Source organism: Polypterus senegalus, chromosome 6 (assembly GCF_016835505.1).
Source record: "Polypterus senegalus isolate Bchr_013 chromosome 6, ASM1683550v1, whole genome shotgun sequence".
Classification (NCBI taxonomy): Eukaryota; Metazoa; Chordata; class Cladistia; order Polypteriformes; family Polypteridae; genus Polypterus; species Polypterus senegalus.
In genome coordinates, this window is record NC_053159.1 from 190,771,656 (window position 1) to 190,790,547 (window position 18,892).

Here is an 18,892-nt window from a genome sequence, read left to right on the forward strand (position 1 = left end):
GAAGAGTATGATAGGTCACATCTTGTTCATAGATGGTTGAGCTAAAATGTAGCTACGTACGAAAAACGCAAATTAACAAAGTGGGTTTTTGGGATTTTTTTAATGATCTTAGTCTTTCGTAGCTCAATCGGTAAAATATTTCGGATTTTTTGCGGTTTCTGTTATGCTGGCTCTTTGAAGGACACACTTGAAGGATTGCGCACGGCTGTCCGCAGGCTAGTGGCCGGTAGGGGCCCCAGAGAAGGGGGGATCTCGGCGCATAGTAAACAGTCCGCACGCTGCTTACTTGACTTCTTAATCCTTAATCCATTCGCCGGTACGAGCGAGCTTCAGGGTCGCCTCGCTGCACAATGGCAGCGACTAAACGTTTCAGCCTTTAGGTATTTGGCAATGGAACGCCTGTTGGACTCTTACCTGCTTTGATTTGCAGTCGAGGCGGGCAGACGGGGAGGGGAGAGTGTGACTGAAGGCGGGGGGACCCGGCGAGCCGACGGAGCGAAGAGCGGCAGTGGCAGTGGCGGCGGCGCCCGCGCCTGTGTGGATCGACCGCCTTCCAGTAGAGAGAGAGCGAGAGCGAGAGCGCGCACGCGCGCCCACGAGCGAGGACAGAACACGCAAAGACACAGCGGCGCACAACAGACGGAGCGAACAGAAGGAGGGGGACGCAGCACGCCGGGCGGTCGGCGTGGTCAGAGGTGAGTGGCGACTTCTTTGTCTCGAGCCGCCGAGCTCTTGCCTTTTTCTCGCCCGCGTTCCCCTTCGTTCCCAGCGGCCACATAAAGCGGTGAAGGGTGCGGTGTGCCCGGCGTCGCCGTCTGTGTGTGTGCCTATCGAGGCCCTTGGGTGACGTTCAGGCCTTTTGTTTTGCGACGATGCTGCGCCCAGCACACCCCGCACGGGTAGCGGAGAAGGGACTTGGTGGGCGCTTTATAAAGAACGCGTCGGCCTTCTGGCGGCTTGGATAATGGCCACGGGCGTCACGGTGGCGTCCGGCCACCGCAGACCGGCGGGTGCTGCACACGTGTCTCCAGCACCCATTCGGTGAGCCATTCTGTTTGTTTTTTTGTTCATCTGTGTGTTTGGGATGCCAGTGGGCGGAGTGTCCAGCTGGACGACTTCCCTTTACTAACAGTTTTTGAGACGAATGAAAACGCAATAGGATCGCGTTAGAAAGATTGCAAATCAAGAGAAGGACCCGGCTAGTTAGTGTGTGCGCCTGGATAACGAGAACCTGAAGGAATTCTTTGGACTAATGACATTTGCGGGTACTTTCTGGCAGCTGGTCGTTTTGTATAGCGTCCTTCAGAGCGATAACAGCATGAATACGGTACGTTGATTGGAGTCTCTCTGGTGCAGATAACGGAGTCCAGCCGAGAAGATGAGGGGAGGCAAACCGGTGTCGGTGCAAAAGTCTGAAATCGCAATAAGGGGAGCTGCCTGGACAATTACAGGACTCGCAGAATGAGGAATCCAGTTTCATTAATGACCTTCAGGGGATTTAATCAGAATTGAATCTGTTGCTTTGATTGTTGGAGATCTTTTTAGAAGATGATCTAGATCAGTGGTTCCTAAACTCAGTCCTGGGATTCACTGTGGCTGCAGGTTTTTGTTCCAACCAGATTCGCAATCGGTGATGATAATCAATAACAACTGATCTAATTTAATTAGCTGGGCTTTTTTATTCTTATTCTGATTTAGAAAAACAACAGTATGTTTTACTGTTATAAGACATTTAGAAATGTTTCAATTTTTTTTCTAAAGCTATAAGCTTAAATGCTTAACTCTCTTTTGTTGTTTTCTTGTTATTTTCCCCTTTTCCTGTGTAGTTTACTCCCTTCCTTTAACCCTAATAGTGACAATTAATAACCAGCATAGCAGACACCCGGGGTGATGAAAGCTGCAACAATGTCAGTGTCAGACACGCTAATTAGTAAATAATCAATTAAATAACCAGAACACCTGGAAAAGCAGAATGAAAATAGCATCATAGTGGACTCTAAGCTATTGACTTTCTGACAGTGTTCAGAAGCCATTAAGAAGGAATGTCAGGTTATATAGCGCCTTGATGTGTGGAGTACAAGTCACAGGAGGGTCTGCTCAAACTTTATAACACACTGGTGAGGCCTCATCTGGAGTCCTGTGTGCAGTTTGGGTCTCCATAAAGACATAGCAGCACTAGAAAAGGTCCCGCGACTAGGCTGATTCCAGGACTACAGGGGACGATTTATGAGCAAAGATTAAAAGAGCTGAGTCTTTACAGTTTAAGCAAAAGAAGATTAAGAGGTGACATGATTGAAGAGTTTAAAATATTGATGGGAATTAGTAATGGTGACAATTAACAACCAACATAGCAGACACCCGGGAAGATGAAAGCTGCAACAACGTCAGTGTCAGACCCGCTAATTAGTAAATAATTAATAACCAGAACACCCGGGAAAGCAGAATGAAAAATTAAAAAAAAAAAAAAAAACTGCAAATTCCCCATATACTGTAACTGCTTATTACATTTTAATAAAAAGCTACCAAACTTGGTTTGTAATTTCTACATTGACTCCAAAACACAGAAACTGGGAAATAATGGCTCACTTAATTAGGCTAAGAGTCCAATGAAAAACGGACGTTGGGTGGAAGAAAAACCTGCAGCCACAGTGGGTCCCCAGGACAGAGTTTGAATCTGATCTAGAGTAATAGTTGTGGGCTGTTTTATTGAGCAGTTTTTTGTAGGTTCAAAGAGCCCCTAACCATGCATCATTTTCTGAGAGGTGGGTTATTGTTTGAATGGTTAGTGTTGTGTTTGGGTCATCCATTTGTTTATTTGGTGAACGCCTTTATCCAAGGTGATATTTGCGATACACTTGGTTACATTTCTTCTGTTTTTTTTTTTGGTGAAGTAGCTTGCTTATGGTCAAATCCTGCAGTGTTAATAGATAGATAGATACTTTATTAATCCCAAGGGGAAATTCAAAATAGCAGGAATTGAACCCACAATGTCAGGTTTTGAGGTCTAAATCCTTAATCACTATGCCATACTGAATTCCCACAACTGTAATATTGCCTATATTATTCTTATGCACCATTTCCAAGCATTTCTTTACTACCGTAATACTTTATGGTTCTCAATAGTTCTCAGTGGCACCATGCAGCAGTGGATTAAGAACATTTTGAGACCCCTTTCCTTTTTTGCAGAGTTTATTGTGTGGTAGGTGTAATTTTAAGTGGATAAATTTCCATTTTTGCCTATCAATCTAAACTCAATTCCCCCTAATGACAAAGTCAAAACTTATTTTTGGAAATTTTAGATTTTTTATTAAATATCAATACTTTACTCAGTACTTTTGTAGCAGTCCCTTTGGCATCAGTTTCAGCCTTCTTGGCTAGTCTCTGCAAACTTTGTACATGAGGATTTGGGCAGTTTATCCCATTCTTCCTGGCAAATCCTCTCAAGCTGTGTTTGATTGGATGGGGAGAGTCTGCACACTGCCATCATCAGGTCTCTCCACAGATATTCAGTGGGGTATAAGCACAGGGTTTGGCAGGGCCTCTTGAGGACACTTGGAGACTTGACCTTAAGCCACTCTAGTGTTGTCTTGGCTCTATGCTTTGGGTCATTCTGGTGCTTAAAGGTGATCCGTTTCCCCTGTCTGAGGTGGTGTACACTCTGAAGGACCTCTCTGTACTTGTCTGCTTTCATCCTTCCCTCAATTCTGATAAGTCTCCTTGTCCTCAATGCATGATGCTGCCACCACCATGCTTCACCGTAGAGATGTTATTAGGCAGGTAATGAGCAGTGCCTGTTCTGACATAATGCTCGGAATTCTGCTCAGAGGCTTCCATTTTGTTCTCATCAGGCAAGAACCGGTACTTTTCTGTTACTGTGACGCAAATCGGTGGGGCCACCGCCCCCACTGTCTTAAATTATTAGATTGGCCTACCCCAACCACAAATACTAACCTTAAAGTTAGGGGCGGTGGAGCAGAGTTACCTATAGGTCTCTAATATTTGTGTCCCATTTTGGTGCTTCATAATACAATTTGCGTCACGATAATAGAAAAGTACCCAAGAAACTCTTTTCCCTCATGCTTTTAGAGTCCTTTAAACTTTCGTGTGCCTTTTACTGAAGGGTGGCTTCTGTCTCACCACTCTACCATGCACACCTAATGAAGTGCTGCTGAGATGGCCATCTTTCTGACAGGATCTCCTATCAATACAGAGTACTTTTAAAGCTCTGTTAGAGTGACCATTGTTTTCTTGCTCACCTTCCCAACCAAGGCTGTTCTTGGCTGGTTACTCAGATTAGGTGGACATCTAACTCTATGAAGAGTCATGGTGGTTAAAGACTTTATCCATTTCACAATTAATGAGGCCGTTGTGCTCTGGGAGGCTCTTCAGGCTTTAGAAATGGTTTTATACCCTTGCCACTATCTTTGTCTCACTACAGTTTGATAGTGGGGGGTCTGCAGAGAGTTCTTTGAACATAATGGCTTGGTTTTTGTCCTGACAAGGAGTGTTAATTGTGGGACCTTGTATAAACTGGTAGACCTGTGCCTCTCTACGTGATGTTCAGTCAATCCAGTTTGCTGCAGGTGGACCTCAGTCAAGTTCTAGACACATCTCAAGGAAAATTAAAGCAAACAGAATACACCTGAGCATAATCTGGAGTACATAGGACTGGATAATTCTAGGATTGAGAGACTTCATTTTTTGATTTTTAATAAATGTACCTTTTTGAAGAGATGTTTTAATTAATGGGAAGAAATGTCAAACTTCAAGACAAAGCATGAAGAAAGTGAAGTGGTCTGAATACTTTCTCAATTCACTGTAGCTAAATGACAAGAGGAAAATCTGTCTTGTCTATAAACAAATATGAAACAGTAAAAAAGAACTAACAACAAGAGCATTAGGGATCTCGCACAGTTACTGAATTGTGCATCAAATGTTCTGCTAGTCGTGGAGCACTGGACAGATATATTGTTTTCACATAAATTAATTAATCTGCTTTTATTATATACAGTACCATTAATGGCATATACTCATGCTATTCATTCAAACTGAAAACTGTATGAAATACACCAACTGATAGCTCAATAAAAAATTAAAAACTGATAATACATTCTGTTCATTCGATTTCTAATTCTGCAATTTCTGTTTCAAAGTTCAAGTATTTTAAGTACCCCCTTTACACAATAGCATCTTTGGCACTTTACATTGATAATAAAGTAAATACAAAAGTGAACAAAATAAAACATGGTATAAAAGAGGACCATAAATATTGTAAAATATGTAGAAAAGGAAAAAAAAAAACAAGTCTTGAGAGAAACCATTAAAGCTTGATCAAATAAATCAAATAAGTTAAATTTATATTTAAAGTGATCACATATTGAGTTTGTCTAATCGAAAGGAGCACATATTTCAGTTTTAGAGCAAAACGATTAAAGTCCCACGCTCCAAAACTTACAGAGATTAAAGTTGGTGCAGACAAAAGACGGGCTTCATCAACATGAAGACTTCTTCTACAGCTGTGGGCTTATCCTGGCAACACTGAGCACATCAGTTTGTTGGAGAGTAAACTCGGACAGGTGGCCACACTTAGTCACATTCAGCTCCAGAGTCTCCATTCACCTGTAAGCGCGTTTGTCTGTGATGTTGGATGACACAGAGGACATAAAGAAAAACCACAGAACATCAGGGGCCTCATGCATAAACGGTGCGTACGCACAGAAATGTTGTGTAAGAACGTTTCCACGTTCAAATCGCGATGTATAAAACCTACACTTGGCGTAAAGACTTTTCCACGGTTCCTCATACCTTGTCGTACGCAAGTTCTCTGCTCGGTTTTGCAGACTGGCGGCACCCAGCGTCAAAGCAGTGCTACTGTTCCTGTGTGGTTACCCTTTCTTTTTCAGATTCACATCCCTGCCGCAGCTTTATAAATACACTGAAACTAACCGCATATTGTCTATTAGTGTAATGCATCTGATTGTAATTAACTTGTAACAATATAATGGTCCAGGGAATAGCCGTAGTATTCCAAATACCATAACTGCTTTAGTGTTGTTACTCTCACTGTGCCTTCTTCTTCTTTCAGCTGCTCCCGTTAGGTGTTGCCACAGCAGATCATCTTTTTCCATATCACTCTCACTGCACCACTCGGAGTATTTATATTGCTGTATCTGAGTGGGGAATCACAGCAGCAGCTGATCGGAAAGAGAATTATCGGTATACAGCATCAATCCCACCCTGCCTCAGCCACAGCAAAACGTTTCAAAGCCTTTCCTGTATGGACCTCGCGGTTTAGACGCAGTTTCATCCCAAGAACTTTAAACAGTCAGTCAGTCCATCGAGTGCTCCTTGTAGAACTGTTTGTACAATTACCTCACTGTAAACTTGCACAACCTGTGCCAGTTTATAAAGCGCGTATTTACATATGATGACGATATCATTTTTAGGATGAAATGCAGCAAAATATGTTGATTATATTACATAGATAAAACTTTAACTTCATTTAAATAATCTGTATTGTTAATAGTTAAACATGTCGGGACACGGTTCTGTAGCACTAGCTAGTTCACGGATTGATCCTTCCTCGTGCTGTATTCTTTCTGGGGCTGACGCGACACTGGAAGGATAGATGGATAGAATAATTAAACTTGTACTCCAGTACAAAGATATTTCAACGTTCCTGAAAGGTTTTCAAGAATTGTCATTGTAAGCTTACAGATGGCTTAACGTCTATTACAGAGCTTATTGTGTGGAGTTTAGGTACGTGGAGAAAGAAAAGCAAGCACAGGAATTGGAGGTTAGTACGTTTGAAAGAGACAGTACTACTACAATAATTTCATCGAAGGTCGCACACAATCACGCACCATACTCCCCTCTTTAATAACGTGCTTTAACTCTTATCATCATGAAAAAGATATCGCATACACATCTCAGTATTTTAATTATTCAGAGAGCTGTAATATTACGAATGTAATGGATTCTGTGTCCTGTCGGAGAAAGAGGAAGCGGAAGCACGTAGTGATTCACACACACAGAGCAAAAGATCAAATACAAAACAAAGCATTTAACGTGCTACTTTAATTACAATGTGATTTGAGAAACTGGTTAATTAAACGATTTTAAGATGAAGTTTATGATGTTCTACTTTAATGACAAAATAAACTACGTAATTAAAGTGGAAATTTTCAATCAATCAATCAACATTTATTTATATAGCACATATTCATACAAAAAAATGTAGCTCAAAGTGCTTTACAAAATGAATAGAGAAATGGAAGACACAATAAAAAATAAACATAAGTCAACATTAATTAACATAGAATAAGAGTAAGGTCCGATAGCCAGGGTGGACAGAAAAAACAAAAAAAAAACTCCAAAGGCTGGAGAAAAAAATAAAAAATAAATAAAAAAATAAAATCTGTAGGGGTTAGGGTTAGTAAAGTTGACATTTCGTGCTTTTTTCCTACTGTGTGCCTTTTTTTTCTGTCTGTACCCTAATAAACTTTCATATGACACTCAGATGGTGGGCTACAACTCGCCTTTTCACGGCGACTTTGATATGTAACAGCTTCTTTTTTATTTTGGGCACTGTGCAGCTATGTCAGGCGATCAGCTTCCTTTTCTTGTTTAGCCCACTGTTTAAACCAACAAATAGTACGTTTTTCTTTGCCTCCACTTGGTATTTTCTGAAATTCTTCCATTTTCCCTCTTTGCTTTTTCCATTGTCTTTTCACAGAAGGCTGAGCTTAAGGGCGATTTATATTGATTTGCATATTCATAGAGGCGTAATTCTGGGAGGAGCTGGGGGCGGGACAGAAGGCACGTGCATGAGCGTTACTTTTCACGCTGACCGGGATTTATGGAGCGGAAGAACGCACAGATTCCTGCACCTAGATTTTTCTGTGCGTAAGCACATTTCGGCTTTTGTGCTTGCGTCGTGTTATAGTGCGAATTCTACGCACGGCGTTATGCATGAGGCCCCTGGAAAGCATGCAGACAGTGACCAGTTCGAGACTTGAGCCAAGGTCACTGGTTGTGTGCCATGTTGTGTAAAGCAGTAATGAAGAAATAAAAAATGCTTAAAAGGTCCTATACTTATGCTCAACCTGATCTTAATGGCAAGTACTAAAACAAACAATGTTAGAGTATAAAAATACACAGAAAAAGGAAACTGCAATGGTGTGATGGAAAAAATGACTGAAAGCAGGTTGAGATTTGAGTTCATATTTTGGGTAAAGCTTTTCAAAGTTATCAGTCCAAGTAATTATACAGAACGTGAGGGCGAGTAGTCACACAGTGAAGAGACTCTTATAAATTAAGTGTCAGCCTTTAAAAAGGAATTTGAAAAATGATGATAATGAAGGGCATGCGGTAATATTATTGTCAGTATCGGCAATAGTGACCCAGAAGTACCTGTCTTTGCATTTCACAAGCAAAGCAAAGGAAGTACGTTCAGGTCCTAAAAGCATCCTACTGCGAGCAGCTGTGCTTAAGCTCCCAGGCCTTACTGAGGGCGTATTTGCTTCCTTTCAGTGCTGAAAAGTTTGGCTGGCAAAAAGTCTGAAAATGACCAGGTGTAGACATGAGATCATTTGTGATCAGCTTTGTAATATTAAAATTTCACAAAATGAAAAGTGTGTACACACATTTACATGTCATAGTTGTTCAGTGTGTGGAGATGTGCAAGACACAAGTGGAGTTGAAAGCACTGATGCGGTGATGACGACCAGATCGCCCCTTTTAAACGGAAATGTTTTTTTTTTTTTTTTGGACAAATTGACGCTTGAGCGCACCACACTTAAAAACAAAACAGAACTTAAAGAAAGCCAACCTTTGTGGTCTTCAATACAGTAAATAAATGGCTTGGTTGAGTAATTCGATATATGGGAGCTCCGTTCTCTCTCAAATTGGGGGTGCAAATAAAAATGCCTCCTTCTGGGGACATCCTGGTCTTGTAGGGTGCTGACTGGAGGGGTGAAGGCAGTTGACCTTGGTGGTCGTCTTCTCAGTGCTGTGGGTGGGAAAAGAGATGATACTGTTAGTGACAGTGCCCCCTCTCGCCCCGGGGGGTATCACATACCTTCGATGAGCCTAGAAGGAAGTCCACTGATGTGCATGCGTGAAAAATGTCACAAGCTTGATTACTTATGTAGAGTAATTTCTCCTTTAAGTGTAGTATTGATGTACCATAAAGTTATAGGAAAGCGGCTTTAGAGCATTTTATTACAATAGAAGTAGCTCATTGTCTTCTGACTGTATTCCATCATATTTGTTGTGTCCTCCTCTTCACCAGTTTGCAGGAAGAACTAGACTTTGTCATTTAATTACAGTTTGGTTTACTAGTGCATGAAACTGTGCGTATTGATTTGAAACGTGTTAACTCCTAAATTTGTGTTGGCAGAAAGTGGAAACTAGAACTAGACCAGATTACAGCATCCCGTCTAAACTTCTTTACAAGATTGTTAAAAATGGATAATTTGGATATACAGTGGTGTGAAAAACTATTTGCCCCCATCCTGATTTCTTATTCTTTTGCATGTTTGTCACACAAAATGTTTCTGATCATCAAACACATTTAACCATTAGTCAAATATAACACAAGTAAACACAAAATGCAGTTTTTAAATGATGGATTTTATTATTTAGGGAGAAAAAAAAATCCAAACCTACATGGCCCTGTGTGAAAAAGTAATTGCCCCTGAACCTAATAACTGGTTGGGCCACCCTTAGCAGCAATAACTGCAATCAAGCGTTTGCGATAACTTGCAGTGAGTCTTTTACAGCGCTCTGGAGGAATTTTGGCCCACTCATCTTTGCAGAATTGTTGTAATTCAGCTTTATTTGAGGGTTTTCTAGCATGAAGCGCCTTTTGAAGGTCATGCCATAGCATCTCAATTGGATTCAGGTCAGGACTTTGACTAGGCCACTCCAAAGTCTTCATTTTGTTTTTCTTCAGCCATTCAGAGGTGGATTTGCTGGTGTGTTTTGGGTCATTGTCCTGTTGCAGCACCCAAGATCGCTTCAGCTTGAGTTGACGAACAGATGGCCGGACATTCTCCTTCAGGATTTTTTGGTAGACAGTAGAATTCATGGTTCCATCTATCACAGCAAGCCTTCCAGGTCCTGAAGCAGCAAAACAACCCCAGACCATCACACTACCACCACCATCATATTTTACTGTTGCTATGATGTTCTTTTTCTGAAATGCTGTGTTCCTTTTACGCCAGATGTAACGGGACATTTGCCTTCCAAAAAGTTCAACTTTTGTCTCATCAGTCCACAAGGTATTTTCCCAAAAGTCTTGGCAATCATTGAGATGTTTCTTAGCAAAATTGAGACGAGCCCTAATGTTCTTTTTGCTTAACAGTGGTTTGCGTCTTGGAAATCTGCCATGCAGGCCGTTTTGCCCAGTCTCTTTCTTATGGTGGAGTCGTGAACACTGACCTTAATTGAGGCAAGTGAGGCCTGCAGTTCTTTAGACGTTGTCCTGGGGTCTTTTGTGACCTCTCGGATGAGTCGTCTCTGCGCTCTTGGGGTAATTTTGGTCGGCCGGCCACTCCTGGGAAGGTTCACCACTGTTCCATGTTTTTGCCATTTGTGGATAATGGCTCTCACTGTGGTTCGCTGGAGTCCCAAAGCTTTAGAAATGGCTTTATAACCTTTACCAGACTGATAGATCTCAATGACTTCTGTTCTCATTTGTTCCTGAATTTCTTTGGATCTTGGCATGATGTCTAGCTTTTGAGGTGCTTTTGGTCTACTTCTCTGTGTCAGGCAGCTCCTATTGAAGTGATTTCTTGATTCAAACAGGTGTGGCAGTAATCAGGTAATTGAACTCAGGTGTGATACACCACAGTTAGGTGATTTTTGAACAAGGGGGCAATTACTTTTTCACACAGGGCCATGTAGGTTTGGATTTTTTTTTCTCCCTAAATAATAAAAACCATCATTTAAAAACTGCATTTTGTGTTTACTTGTGTTCTATTTGACTAATGGTTAAATGTGTTTGATGATCAGAAACATTTTGTGTGACAAACATGCAAAAGAATAAGAAATCAGGAAGGGGGCAAATAGTTTTTCACACCACTGTAAAACCTTATCACCTTTTCCCACAAATATGTAATGAGGCACATTGTGGTTTTCGTGTTGAAAACACTTTTTATCTATTTATCTTTTGTATACTATTTTTATTATTATTCTGATCTAAACTTAATTGGTTTTCTTTGTACGTAACTACAACTTTGATATCTTGTAAAGCACTTTGAGCACATCATTTGTATGAAAATGTGCTATAGAAATAAATTGTTTTTGCTTCTGAAAAGAATGCCCTTTTGGGTTTAGTACTGTTTTGTTGAAATATTTATTTTGGTTTTGCTGTATGAAAGCTTTTGACAGGTTTTGTAGACCTGAAGTACTGTAGGTCTCCACATGAACTTCACTGATTAAAACTAAGTAGCTTTTAGACGTCCCATTGCAGGATTTTTAGTGTGAGGGGGTGTTAAAGTTATGACTGTCGGTGCTAGGAATATAAAGATATTTTGTGCCGTAGAATTTCATGATTTAAAAGTATGACGAAATGTATTGTGCATATATAAATGTTGATCACGATGATGTGGAATCTGTTTCTGTAAGCGCTAACAAAGTTAGGCATTCTATTCTGTCTGTTTTCTTAAATGCTTGTCTTTAACAACAGAGGGTGAAGTTGGCATATTGTATTATTAATTTATTATCATTTATAATAGGTATTTATTTGCTCTGCATGGGTGTTTCTGTGCTCGGCAGTAAAAGGTTTTGTTTTGTAAAGTGCTAGTAGTATTACTCACAAAGCAGACTAGTGCCAGTTCAAGTACTGATACGTAATGGAACTGATGCTACTTACATATTAAATGTTGGTCATATCATGACTTATAACTTTAACAATTTGTTCCTCACTAGTCAGAGTTTACCTATAAATGTTGAAATTTGAATTGCAACTGTGCATTTTTATATTTATATAAAAAAAAACTTGTAATCTCTGCTATTGATCTAGAAAACAGAGGGAACAGGAAATAGAGGAGCAGAACCAAATGGTACTGAGCTGGAACACCCAAATCCTAAAGAGTCGGCACTGGAAGATCTGCTTGGAGATTATTTAACTGAATCGGTGGCACTGCCCATGAGTGGGACAGAGCAAGAAATTGATATGTACAGAAGAGAGTACTCGTGTGCTGTCCATTGAAATGGTGGAGAGAAATTCTCCAAAGTACCCACTGCTTTCCCCACTGGCCAAAGCGTCTCTTACCTCCAGCGACCTCTGTTCCAAGTGAACGTGTTTATTGACTGCAGAGCATACTGGGAATGCCTAACAGTTACAGTTGCTACCTGACAATGTGGATGTGCTTGTATTCTTAAAAAAAATAGAGAAAGGAGATTTTGAAGCTTTGCACTTGTACACTAGTTTACCAGTAACGGCGCACTGCTATATCGATAATGTGCAGTGAATACATTTCACTTGCGCATTCCTAGTTTTCATCCTCTTTCTCTGTACGTTTATCATTTGTTTGCTCAGAGGTTGATGCGCTGGCTGTTTCCTGAGCAGCTCTTCTTTTCTCCACCCTATCGACCCTCTTCTTCTCTTCTTCCGTCGGCATCTTTTCACGTTAAAACTGATTCAGTGTCCGTGTTGCAATTACTTAGTACGTTTTCTTTAATTTTTCACTTAAGCTGCCACTCAAGTCTTCAGTGTTCCTCAAGAATGTTTTAAGATATCAAAAGGCAGGGGAAGTGACGGCGAAGGTGGTAAGGATGAGAACAGCGCCTGTACGCATGCGCCGCACTGCCGCCCTGCTGGCCGCTGCCGAGAGTTGATTCTACAATAAAATAAGAACAAAAAGAGGATTAAAAACCACCCCCAAAGCGGACAATGGAGGTCACATAGTATATATGTACCAGATTTCAGGTCAATGGTTCAAATGGTTTGCGAGCTACAGGTGATTTAAAATCCTGGACAGACAAACGAACAGCCACGGGAGGGTAATTGTTTGCTATAACCTCCAGGGGGTCCAGAATGCGTAAACAGGTTTTTTTTTTTTCTTTTCTAAAAATCACAGCAAAAATCTTGTAATGTGGCGGCAGGGTTTATAGCGCAAAGATATAGTTGGTCTCATGGTACAGTTTCTGCTTTTTGCTCTATCTTTTTACACAGAGTTTTTCAATATTGATAGCAATAATATGTATTTATCAATTTTTATGAAACTAAAGTTTATTAACCTTTCTATTGTTTCTTCTCGCTGCCCAGAAGGATAAGAATGCTGTGTTAATATAATCTCCTGAATCTTATTCATTGTTGGCTTCTTGTCAGCCCGCATTGCTCATCTTGTCTTTCTGATTATTGTTCACTGGGTGATCTTTTGGCCTTGAAACTCCTGTGCTTTTAGTTTTATTTTCTACCTCCAGCATCTCATCCCTGGAGTTTTTTTTTTTCTGTCCTACCTGACCTTCTGACTTTATAGCATCAGACTTCTCGGTAAAAGTGAATCTATAAATAAGGACTCGGTTGCTGGTATATCTTTGTAAGTGTGTATTGAATTTTTTTTATTTACTGTTTTTGGTATTTTTTTAATTCCTATTCTTGACGTATAAGTCTGGTCTTGAAACCTGAAAAATTGATCATAAAATCAGACCCCGATTTATACACCCGTTCAAAAATGCAACACTTAATTTTTTTTTTTTTTTTTTTACATCATCTTGCCACCTCAAATCTCTCACCACTTTTTCAGATGCATCGAATTTTGTTGCAGCAGCACAGTTACTGATTTCTTTCACTACTTCAACGATGTTTAATTTAAAACCAGCTTCGTATTTTCTTCTGATCGAACACTCCATCGTAGATAAGGGATGCTCCTACGATAAAGGTATATGAGGGTGTGAGATACAAAAAAGCACAAAACGGTGCAAATGTCGCTTCGGAATACAGTAGTTTGTGTGTTACCATGTGGTCACATAGGCACAATAGGGAAAGAGAGAGAGAGGTTAGGAGCACACGCTGATACTGCGCACATAGAAAATAAAGGCCGTGTGCTCCGTCATGACTCTCTCAGGTGGCCGTTAGCATATCATAATCTGTTGGACCAATAGCGTGAGTTTTCCACATTCGACTTATACGACCGACCTTATAAAATACCAGAAATTATACGGTAAAGTCAAGGCCCAACTTATCCGCGGTAGAACTTATCCCCGAGTATATTCGGTATTTCTAATTTCATTTTCTCTGACATCTTGCAAACCACTTTGAGCTACATTCTTTGTATGAAAGTGTGCTATAGACATAAATATTATAATCTGAAAATTTTCATGCTTATCTATATTAAACTATTTTGAAAGAATTTAACTGCTTAAAGTATTGTTCATGTCTTTCTAAAATGGTTTTTATTGCCGTGCTCGACTATAGTGTTTTATTAAGATGCTTGCATGTCCATCCATCCATCCATCCTCTTCCGCTTATCCGAGGTCGGGTCGCGGGGGTAGCAGCTTAAGCAGAGAGGCCCAGACTTCCCTCTCCCGGCCACTTCTTCCAGCTCTTCCGGGAGAATCCCAAGGCGTTCCCAGGCCAGCCGGGAGACATAGTCCCTCCAGCGTGCTTGCATGTACATCTCGAAAATTTACTCAGAACAGTCCATTTAGCCTTACGAAGCTCACCAATCCTTCTCATCCAGTTTCTCCTAAATAACATCAAGTTGAGTTTTGTACGCTATGTGTGACTCTGCCATGTTAATTCGATGTTACGTTACGTGACCTTTTGCCGTGGGGGTGTGTCAGATCTGACGATTTCAGTTTCTGATCATGTCGCTGCAACGTGTCAAATTACATAATTGATAATCACAGCCAATGTCATATTTACCAACCAAGCGCTGATCTTCCAGTGTAGTTGTGTGCTAGCTCTTTTCTTTGATTGCCAATCGTGTGCTGCCAGATGGAGGCATCACTGTGCAAAGAGTTAACAGCAGCCAAAATTTCTGCCCTTTATTTGTTCTTTCCTTTCTCTTTTGGTATGTAGAATACGCTTGAAGAAACCGGCGCTGTAGAGCGGGGTTAATAGCCGTGGTGCGTTCAGCTGCAGTCTACGCTTTTTTTTTCTTTCTCTTTCATTTCTTTTTTTTCTGTGCAGTTTTAGTATATAAAACACGAGACATCAGACAGAGGAGCTTCTCTTCGATTTATGAGATTCAGAATGTGCATGTTCCTTATTCCTTGTCGCTGCCTTCTATGAATTGTACTGCCTGCTGAATGCTTATTGGTTCCCAACTCTCCCACACAAAGAGCCTGTCCCTTGGATAAAAAGAAAATGAAACCTATTTAATGTTTGTCGTAGCCACTCGAAGACTAGTTGGTCTCAGTCATTGGTTATGTCACATTAGACGCAGGGGGCGCCACCACCAGCTTCTGACTGGCTAAGATTATGTAAATGTAATCTATGACTGGAAAAGTCGTCTAATGTGACAGAGCCTTTAGGATAATTTTGGATATTAAGATTTCCATACCTTTTGTAATTTAACGACCATATAGTTTGAGTTAACGCATTTCATTCTATTGACTTCTTATTGGCAATATCACCTGATGTTGCACACAGCATAAGGAACTTTATTATGAGTGAAAGCAGCAGCAGCAGCAGTTCTTTTCATTGTTTCAGATGACTCTTGACATGTGTAGGCCCCGGTTCTAATGAGCTTGTAAACTGTAAAGTATTTCAGAACTTTGCTTGACATTTGACATTGTAGCGGCACTCTTAGACGTTTCTTTTGGCCAAGATAAAGAGCAATTCAGACTTTCTGTGAATGCAGATCTGCACGTGTTCTGGAAGTTTCATTTTATGCCGGGTGACCACACATACCTGGACAGCTCTCTGCACACCTATGCTTTTTTTTTTTCTCTATGTGGTCAGTATTGACTGCACAAGTTCTGCAGGTGTCTCGCTGAGTGCATACATTCAGACATAAACGTATGTGTAAACTCTATGGCAACAAGACATTCAGAAACATTTTATGAAAGTACAGTGGTCAGCTTTACACATAAGAGTAGGTGCGTGTGCTTTATTTCCACTGAAGTATGTAAAAGTTTCCATCCATCCATTTTCTAACCCGCTGAATCCGAATACAGGGTCACGGGGGTCTGCTGGAGCCAATCCCAGCCAGCACAGGGCACAAGGCAGGAACCAATCCTGGGCAGGGTGCCAACCCACCACATATGTAAAAGTTTTTTTTTTTAAAGCAATAAGCAGGTGTAGTTGTTCCATGATACAAAAGCAAACAGGCCTTACTTTACTCTTAAAAGCCCCTGCATCATGACCTTTTTGACTAGAAGGTCCTTAAAATCTTTTCTGTTGGCAACAATACACCTATTAGTGACAACTTGAATTCAAAGTTTGATCCATTCCTGTGTTGTACCTTTCTTGCCAGAAGGCAGATTATGGACTGAAAAACTGCTCATCTGTCAGACATAACCTCTGTGGAACTGAGAATTCTAATGTAGTGCCATGCAGGGGCTGTCTCGGTGCCCCCTTCCCCCAGACACAGTCCCAGGTTCAAATGACCATTTATTTTTAGGAACAAGCATTACATGGCTTCTTCTAATACACAATAAACCATATAATCCTTTTTCTGTTCTTTATTTCATCCATCCATTCATCCATTATCCAACCTGCTATATCCTAACTTCGGATTCACGGGTGGTCTACTGGAGCCAATCCCAGCCAAAACAGTGCGCAAGGCAGGAAACAAACTCCAGGGCACACACACACACACACCAAGCACAGACAAGGGACAATTTAGAATCGCCAATGCACCTAACCTGTATGTCTTTGGACTGTGGGAGGAAACCCACACAGACACGGGGAGAACATGCAGACTCCACACAGGGATGACCCGGGAAGCGAACCTGGGTCTCCTAACTGTGTGGCAGCAGCACTACCCACTGCGCCACCGTGCAAAGTCCAACGCCCGGAGTGAGGTGAAGTGGCTCCTTTATGCTGGACCTGCTAGTGTATCCTATGCCACAACATTGCCTCAGTAAGTATTTTCGGGTCATAAAACAAGAGTGTCCTATCCCAGCAGCGCTCCCTGGCAGCACTTAAGGGACCTAACTGGGTTGCTGTCAGAAGTACACTTCCCAGTCAGCTCTGTGAGTGTCCAAACTAGAGCCATGCCAAAAAAGCACTGCCGCCTATCATACTTCTTGAAAGGCAGGCTCCCTCTGTCCATCCATTGTAACTTTGTCCTGCCTGGGGAAATTAATTGGATCCAATCTGGCTGGGATGCACCTCCTTCCATAATGGAGGCCTGGCTGGGAAAGATTCTATGAATCATCCCAGTTTGGGTGCATGTCCATCCATTACATCTATAAAGAATTTTTTTTTTTTATTTTGCCAAACAAGTTCATTTAAAGACCCCCTTTTAGACATGTGACCTCTCTTAGTGTATTATGTATTTTATATAATTTAGGGTAAAGACATTTTTTTTTAAGTCAGGATTACATTGTATGTTTGGTTTGGTTTAATTAAACCAGGGGTCCCCAACTTTGGTCCTGGAGGGCTGCAGTTTTCATTCCAACTCTTTTCTTAATTAGTGACCTGTTTTTGCTCCTGAATGAATTTTAATTGACTTGCTGTTGAAGACTCAGACCCCTTAGTTGTTTCTTTTTCCTTAATTAGCAGCCAAACAATAATGAGATACAAAATGAGCCAAAACATGACCAGCTAAACTGTGTCCATCATACAGTAGCTGAAAATGAAGAAATATGAAGGTCTCAGGAATGCTGATCTGCTCATGTCCCCAAAAACATTTTACCAGTGCTGCTCTTAGAAAAGAGAAAATTGACAATTTCAGAAATGTCTGCTACTGCACACTGAGAGCAACAACAAGCCATGGAATTAAAGAACGGGTTTAATTAACAACAAGACTCGGCACCTAATTAAGGAGCTGGTTGGAGTGAATTTGGTTGGAGTTTCAGGCCCTGACTTAGTTGGTCTTCTGTTGGCTCACTCACTTCACAGTTCATTTCTGCTTGGGTGCCATGTAGGGAAAGAAATGAAGCAATGTAGAGGAACAAATCTTAAAAAAAAAAAACAAAAAAAAAAACAAGTCAATTAAAATAAAATGAAAAGGAGTTAATTAGCAGCCAAAACTGGTCATCAGTGAAGAAAAGGGTTAGAATGAAAACCTGCAGCTACTACGGCTCTTCCAGGACCGGAGTTTGGAACCACTGAATGAAACATTCTGAGCATAATTTTGTGTTTGCTACAAGTTATGATTTAAAAGGAAAGTGAAAGATTTAAGGTTTCAGTTTTTGCTTATGTAATCTGAATTTGAAAGTAATTTCTCCTTTGTTGAAAACCATTGTATATTGCTATTAAATTCTTTTGGTATATTTATGCAGGTAGTTTGGTTTGATGGCTAAGGTGTTGTATTATAAATTACAATGGGGCTCATTTTGTTTTCTGCTTGCTGTGTGGCCCTAAGCAATGCTATTAACTTGCCTGCCCTTCAACTGTAAAGAATTATAACGTGTCCTTATGTTCTCAGTCACCTTGATTAAGGTTATCTGTCAAATAAATGATAATAATACTGAGCTGAAACTGAACTGACCTAAAATATCAAAAACTGTGCCACACTCAGAAGAGCGTGGATCCCAAAGGAGCTCTTGCTGTATGTGAATGTCTACACAGTTTATAATTTAAATTGGTAAATTGCAGAAGATGCCAGTGGCTTCTAGATTTAGGATTAAACTTGTGTGGTAAACCATATCAAAGGCTTCTTGAATGACTAAGTAAACCATGTGTTGTATGGTTTGCTTTTTTCTGGTTTAGCAAAAAAGATGTTATCAGGCACAAGGGTGACAAAAGAGTATATTGACTGTTCAT

The 18,892-nt window shown here is 40.7% G+C and overlaps 1 protein-coding gene across 2 annotated transcripts in view; it reads left to right on the forward strand.

Moving 5' to 3' along the window:
• The first annotated feature begins 211 nt into the window (after positions 1-211).
• Positions 212-18,892, forward strand: part of sestd1 (SEC14 and spectrin domains 1) — a 167,498-nt gene continuing 148,817 nt past the window's right edge. Inside the window, exon 1 of one of the 2 annotated variants that reach the window (XM_039757762.1) lies at positions 212-695. The gene's annotated coding sequence lies outside the window, so the exon portion shown is untranslated. Of the gene's footprint in view, positions 696-1,017; positions 1,042-18,892 lie in introns of those variants that run through there. The other variant, XM_039757765.1, reaches the window with a different exon arrangement.